This window comes from Adiantum capillus-veneris, chromosome 9, assembly GCF_014529385.1.
Source record: "Adiantum capillus-veneris isolate H3 chromosome 9, ASM1452938v2, whole genome shotgun sequence".
NCBI lineage: Eukaryota > Viridiplantae > Streptophyta > Polypodiopsida > Polypodiales > Pteridaceae > Adiantum > Adiantum capillus-veneris.
In genome coordinates, this window is record NC_140939.1 from 42,120,884 (window position 1) to 42,128,745 (window position 7,862).

The following is a 7,862-nucleotide window of genomic DNA, read 5'->3' on the forward strand; positions in this document are numbered from 1 at the left end:
GGGGGAAGTCTATCACTGCCATGCAACCCGAGTTGGAGCATGATGAACTGCCGAGAAGATTGCATCGCAAGGGACAAGTGTCAACTGTCGACATTAACAGCCCTGAGGAGGACGACGCTTCAAGAGAAGAAGAAGTGACTGCAGACACTCCTCTCAGTACAACAAAATTGCAACAGTCTTTGATGGATCCTTTTATGGATTTTAAGGTATCTCTAGACTTGACACTAGAGTCTACTGTGGCATGGTTACAAAGCATAGGGTTGCATGCATTTGCAACATTTCCATGGGATGAATGGAGACATAACTACTATGCAAAATCACAGCTAAATATTCTTCAAAAAACTAGGGGTATGATTTCAAGCAACAATAGCCTTTACCCCAGAATTGGTTTCACATGTATTTCATTTACCACTAAAAGGTATCATCACAATCCCTAAGTGTTCTAAAGCTTTGTTGAAAAAGGAGTTTGGGCCTATAGATGGTAATAGGAAGTACTACATGCTGAAGGATGTAAATTATGCAAGGAGAGAGCAGCTCAAATGGTATTTGGAAAGATTATGCTTTTGCATTAAGTTTGACTATATGTCAAAGGAAAAATATGGACCATTATGTTTTGCAGAGCAGGGAGGTACAATAAATTGGGCAAATTGGCTGTATGACAAAATTGCAGCTGAGATCTACATGTCAGATAAAAGAAAGGCTCATAATTGCAGCAGGTTATTTGCATTTTTGGTAGCTATGTTAAGTTCTTCACACAGATCCCTCAGTGAACATAAGGGTGCAGATGAGCAAACAGGTGTAGGTTTCTTGGGCAGAACAAAGTTGTCAAAGGAGGATGAGAATTCAAGCCAAAAGGTAGATCTGCCAACAGATGTACATAAAAATCAAGAAAAGATGTCTTCCTTTAGGTTTTTGGTACAAGCAGGATATTAAGAGGAGGAAGCATTGAAGGCTGTGCAAAATACAGAGATGAGTGAATCCATGAAGAAGTTGGATGCTCCAATTATTACATCTAATGAGAAGGTGCCAAAAACAACCAAATTGGGAAAGGTGTTCACACTGTCAAAGAAAAGAAAAGTGGATTTAGAAGTGTTCAAAGTAGTAAGACAATTGAATTTTGAAGCAGGAACTGTCAAGAAGGTGCAACAGAGTGTTTCCATTGAGGATGCAGGGATGGCTATACACATGCTAGGAGAGGTTAAATAGTTTTTGAGCAGGCAACAAATACAGTTAGACAATCAGGTGCAGTCCATGTCAAAATCAGGGGAAACACAGGTATTATTGCAAGAACAGGTTGATATTGTGTAGAATTTGAACTTGGAGATGGAGAATTTAAAGTTGAAGCATAAAGATGAGATGTAGGATTTTTTGATGCAGCATAAGAGTGAAATAGCAAAGGTCAAAATGTCTTTGGGAATGTTCAGAGAATGGACAATGACTCTGGAAGGGAAAGTGAACCATGAGATGGAGCAATTGGCCATCAGAAATGGAGATTTGCAGGTTTTGAATATGATGTCTGAGCAAAGGCTTAAACCTTTGTTGGATATGGAGAAGCAGGTTTTGAATCAAGAGGAGCTAGATATCAATGGAGTATTGATCTCAGAAGGGGATGTGCAGGTACTTAGGCAACAATTGAAGAGTACAATGCAAGAGGCATGGAAATCAATGAAAAAGAGATTGACCACTGTCTTGAAGCGCCCCTATGAAATGGTCAGACTGGTTTTGTCAGTACACATGAAGTTGACTTAATGATAAAGGTAGAAAAACTCAAGAAGGAAAGAGAGCATTGGATTAAGCAGGTCCACGAACTTAAAGCAAAACAAAAGGAGAAGGTAGTAGTTGAAGAGGAGTAGCAAAAATCAGACTTAGCTGAATGTTCAGAAAAACCATTACAGGAGATGAAAGATCAAGAATTAGAGCAGAAAGTGAATGCTGAGCCTGAAATGGCATTACATGACATTGAGTTAGCAAATTTTACAATACAAGTTGATGACAATTCTCAGCAGGTGGAGGTTTCTTTTGATGCAGTTGTAGGTGGTGATGTTTCTGAAGCTACTGAGAAGTGAATAAAGCTTTAGCATTTATAGACTGAGTAGCATATGTAATTTTTTTGGTCATACTTTGTTTTGGATCAAGGGATATGTGAATCCGTGTTGGATTTCTACAAAATCCACCACTAGGGCATGCTATGTATTGAAAGGGTAATAGAATTATCAAAATAGTGCTCAGTCGGATTATGTCATGCTGGTCAGAATTAGCTTTAGTTGGAATATGGTTAGGTTGGATTTTTCTCAATCAGAGATGTATGCCAAGAACATTCAGTTAGACAGTTGTAAATCTCTTTTATAGGAGAAGTCATGGGTAACAAACACACAAGAGTCGAGCTGCATTCAAGCTTTGATCAATGGAGCTTTTCTTACTGTGCCTGATCTTCTTCTCGTGGCTCTGACTTTGCTATGTATGAAGTTGTCTAATTGTGTTTTCTGATCATGGAGTGAAGTTTGATTCTCTATTGAGAGTATGTTTGTTGAGAGAGATCATTGTGTTGTTGAACCCCAATAACCAATAAGGGAATTGTTGATCTAGGAGATAGTCCATTGGCTATGAGCAAACATATCACAATCCCCGTCTTTTTGACATTTCTAAATCACTTGAGGGAGCCTCTCTTTGAAAATCACCAATGGATGACATCATCTAGAAGTCCATTCATTCGAGGTCATCTTATGGCATGCATGGAGTTTAGTACTCGTACCTCACCTTAACCAGGAGGGGATGCCACATGCACATGGCTTTGTGTGCTACGTGGACATGCTTCATCGACTTCCACAACCAATCCTATGCATATATTTATACGAGTGTCTAGAATCCTAGGAGAACTAGTACCGGCAATTTTGTGAGCTTGTTTGCAAGACATGCATGTCTCGAAGAGTTCATTAGATTAGATTTTCAAGTTTTTGAATCCTCTTGCATAAATGGTTTGTACAAACGTTTTGAGAGATGTTGTTACACTACAGTGGGCATTTGGCAAGACTTGCATGTAGTTTTCCCCCATGTTAATCAGATTCCTAGGTTGGTAGATGTGCGACAATTTCACCCGAAAACTTTGCTAGGTCAAGTTTATTAATAAATCATTTCGAAAGATTTATTTTTATAAGTTTGTCTTCCAAGTTTTCCCTTCCTAAGTCCTAAAAAACTTATAAGAAATATTTTGCCCTGTAAAGGGAGTATACCAGTCAACATTTTGGGTCATTCTCAGCTAGTTCTAGATCTATCTCTAGAGTTTTTTTGTAGATCAGCCCTAGGGTTTTGCACCCAACATCCATGGAATTTTTTCCTGCTCTCGCAAGACACAAGTTGGATTAGCCCTAGCAGCCTAGCGTTTTCAATTTTCACTGTTCAGCCTTTACCATCATTGGAAAGTGGTGCATTTGATGGTGTTATCTTCCTTGTTGCAGTTTGGATTTTGAAAACACATTGAGCCCCTTCCTAGCCATTCCATCACCACATCCAGTGTTCCCATGCCTGTCCATTATCGATTCCATCATCATCTACATTTTCATCCCTACTTTATGTGACGGACCGACTACATTTTTGCAACCAAATCTGTGTTTTTGTAGACAAATTTCATCCCTTTATTCCTCTCACATCAAGAGTGCAAATCAACCCTAGATCCACCCCTTGGTAGCCATCAAAAACCCCTCATCAAGATGGATCCAAAGGTGGATCAAATCATCATAGGTGCTTCATTTTGCAAAGTTACCACGATGACATTCCCCATTCAAGTTAGTAGAGTCTACACTGAGGTATTTCATGTGTGTACATTCCATTTGCACAATCAAAAGCAAATAGCACATTGGCAACGATGTGGGGGCCCCTGAGAGGGTTGGTTGGGACCCCATAAGGTGTTGTTTCCTTCTCTCTCTCTCTCTCTCTACACATCTCTATCTCTACCTCTCACTCTCATTTTGTTTCTAAAAGGAACCATATTCGTGCTAAGTAGCACATATTCAAGCAAGGAAAGAAGTAAAGATTTGTGGAAGTGTAAAGTCTAGATCTTGTCACCATTTTAATTTTGTTGCACGTGACAATCTAGGTTTTGTTTACCATCCCTTTGACTACGATCCTTCTATTTCATCCTCTCTATCATGGTCTCTTCATATTTCATACCTTGTCTCCTATCAATCATGTCAGTGGTGATGTTTGTCATCGTGTTGAAGAAGAGAAACAACACAAAAGCATAGTTGTGATGATGGTAGACATGATAGCAGAAGTGAACACAATAGGCGAACGATGACATAAGTCACAATAGGAGTAATGATGGAGATCACACATTTTAAAGCTCAATCAAGAGGAAAGGCTACTCCTAGCTCTTGTAGGGTGAATAGGACGGGCCTAGTGCCTGCCTCCTAGTGGCCTTGGTTGCCACCTCCTCCACTCACATGCTCATCAGACTTCACCACCACTCCCTTATCGTTCCCCCACTCCTCCCATGATCCTCCCCTCTTATCATACTTAGCGTCTTTTTCTCCCACGTCCTCATTGCTTGCAAGATCCTCCCATGATCCACCCTTCTTATTGTACTCAGAGTCTCTCGCCCATCAAATGTTGCGTTTGCCTTTGAGGTCCTCCTCAGTGTCATTGTTATTGTCTTTTGCTTACTGGATTTCTGACTTTAGATTGCTGCCTCTGAGGTCCCCCTCAAAGACGGCAAGGGGAATGTCCTTCCCATCCTCACCATCATTGTTGTTTGATTGCTGGAGTTTTGAATTCAAATTATTGGTCATTTTTTGTTGGGTCATGTGGGAAAATTTGATGTTGGCTTTCAGCTCTATGTGGGCCTTTGATGCGATGAAGAAGAGCTGGAAGATAATGTAAAGGGAAGTGCATGCATTGAGTGCATGGTCAATTCACAAAGGAGAGTAAGACCAAAGCTTTGTGAAAAGATTCAAACTTCTCATGAGGAAATGCCTTTGTGAACATATCTCCAAGGTTGTCCTATGTTGGCACATAAGCCAAGTTAATCTCTCCTGTTGAAGTGGCCACAATAGGTTGCTTCTTGCTCAACCATGATATGCATGAGCTACCAAGCATGAAACAAAAACCACTTGTGGAGACTTGTGTTTCAAAACTACCAGCCCAATCTGAGTCCAAAAAAACATGTAAATTTGGTGGAAATGATCCCCCCTTGGGATAAAACAAGCAAAGTGCCACTCAAGTAGTGAAAAATCCTCTTGACAGCATGCCAATACTTAGACCCTAGGCTATGCATAAATCTACTAACTTGTGTTTTTGCAAAATAAATATCTAGCCTTGTATTGCATACATAAATAAGGCATCCAACAACAGTTTGTTAAAAATTGACATCAACATGATCACCAGTATCAGAAAGAATCAATTTCAAACCTGTTCCCATGGGAGTAGCAATAGATTTGCAGTCCTCAAGTCCAAACTTACATAGAAATGTCTCTTTGTAACTTGTTTGACACAAGGCAATACCACCATCACACTGCTTAAACTGTATGCCCAATTAATGATGCAGCAACCCCAAATATTTCATCTTGAAAATAGCATTCAAATCAGCCTACAATTCGGCAATATGTGTCTCATTGGGTCCAGTGATCAACAAATCATCAACATAAAGAACGACGATGAGAAGTACATCATCCTTCACACCTTACATACAAAGTGCTTTATGTTGGATTGTTACAAAAGCCTCGTTTGACCAAATGAGTGTCAACTTTCTCATACCAAGTACGAGGAGATTCTTCAACCCATAAAAGGATTTCTTACATTGCATACTTTATCTTCCTGCCCTTTAATGACAAAACCGCGAGGATGCATTACATAAAATTTCTCAAACATATCACCATTCAAGAAAGCAGTAACAATATCTAATTGATGTACATCCCATCTAAAATGATCTACCAATGCACATAGACAATGCACAATAGTCATACCACAAGTGGGAGAAAAATTTTCTTTATAATCTATGTCTTTTTGTTTTGCATAACCTTTTGCAAGAAGTCAAGCCTTATATCGATCAATCTCACCATCTGGCTTACACTTAAACTTGTAAACCCATTCGTACCAATGGCCCTTTTGCCAATAGACAAATCACATAAAGTCCATATTTCATTTTGTATAAGTGTATCATATTCTGATTGCATGGCAACCATTTAATTTTTTGAATTCTGTGCTTCATCAAAAGATAGAGGTTCCTTTACATCACATAACCTAGAAACATCCAAAACATAACAATCTGATGTATAAGATGCATGGCAAGAACCTGAACGAGTACGAGTAGACAAAGGTGCATCCAATTTACTATCACGCAAAGTATGCACCATCATTTTGGCATCCCTTTAGCCTGCTCATTCTCAGCCCTTTCCATATCAAGTATATCATGTACATCTGTATCAATAATAGTCTAATGCATAGCATTTTTTGAAACTCCCATAAGATGTACATTTTCTGCATTCAAATTTGCTACCATATGTGTATGAACACACTAGGACCGCCGAGGCATTTTTTCCCTCTATAGGAGGTTTTTTTTCCCCGTGCATTGTATACACCCATCACTCTAGGGATATCTATCTTTCCATTGCAGACTAAGTAATACACTCTCTATTGTGTGCCTTGAGCTTCCATCATCCTCTCCAAGCTGTGTGCGTTTCCCTACAACCCTAATTACAACAATTGGTATCAGAGCAGGTCACATCCTTCCGGGCTTAGTTCTCAAAACACCCTGCTCATTTTTTCAGATTTCAACAAGCTTTGGCGAGCGTCAGTAGGTTGACAATAAATTTGGGAGGGCTTGTAGAGCTAGGTCTACTTAGAATTTCATTTCGGGCTCATTTCATTCTTTATTTCCACTACATCCAGGTCTGCACAGGCAATTTCTTCATTTTGTGCAAAATTTTGGTCAGTGCCAATTACTGTATATAACTGGTCCCATATAGTCTAATGTGGGTTTCAATATTTAGCACGTACTGGTCTCACTCAGTTTGTCTTCATTTTGGACAGTTTTCACATCAGGTGCATGCATTTTCCATGGTTGACAACAACACAGATGTGTTCAAGATGTTTTCTACTGGAGGACAAATTGGATGGGACTTACATGATGCAACATGTACTTGTATTAAAGGGTGTTTGTAACATTGTGCAGGGCATTGATGTACGTCATGGTACTGTGGATGCATGTGATGTTGAGAATGCTCCAGGTTTTGCTCCCAGGGTTGCTGCTGTCAGAGCTGTTTTTCCTAGGGCTGAGTAGGCTCATTGGGATGTAAGAGATGCACAGGCTCATGCATTGATTGCATTATCTATGAAGCGCACTATCACTCCTCACATCCGTCCAGCAAAATCAGCAAAACAGGCTTGGGATATTCTAGCAAGTCTTTTTGTGCAAGCCGCAATGAGGCTAAAATTGCTTTGTTGTGTAAAGAGATGGAATTGAAGATTATGCATGAGAAAAATGAAATGGACACTTTCCTTGCTGGTGTCAAGGATGTTAATGAGAAACTAATTTCTACAGGAGAGGTCATTTTTGACAGTTCACTTGTGCAGACTATTCTTGATGCTTTGCCAGATTCTTACCAGACTTTTGCTAGTACTTGGAGACTTATGACCCAAGGAAATCCTGAAGTTGTCAAGTTTGATGCATTATGCACATTGCTATTGCAAGAGTCACTTTCTAGAAAAAACAAGACTAGGCAGCGTGTGCAATTAAACATGCTTTTATTGCAGCTCAAAGAAAAGTTGGGAGCAAAAATGTAACCACTTCTTATGGTTCTGCTGCGAGAGTGGCAAAACTTTTGTTCCTAATGCTTCTACTTGTAGTACTTTGTATGGCAATTTTGGTG

The 7,862-nt window shown here is 39.6% G+C and overlaps 1 pseudogene; it reads left to right on the plus strand.

Moving 5' to 3' along the window:
* Nucleotides 1-738: 738 nt before the first annotated feature.
* On the plus strand, nucleotides 739-7,273 carry LOC147450405 (uncharacterized; annotated as a pseudogene).
* Nucleotides 7,274-7,862: the final 589 nt, after the last annotated feature.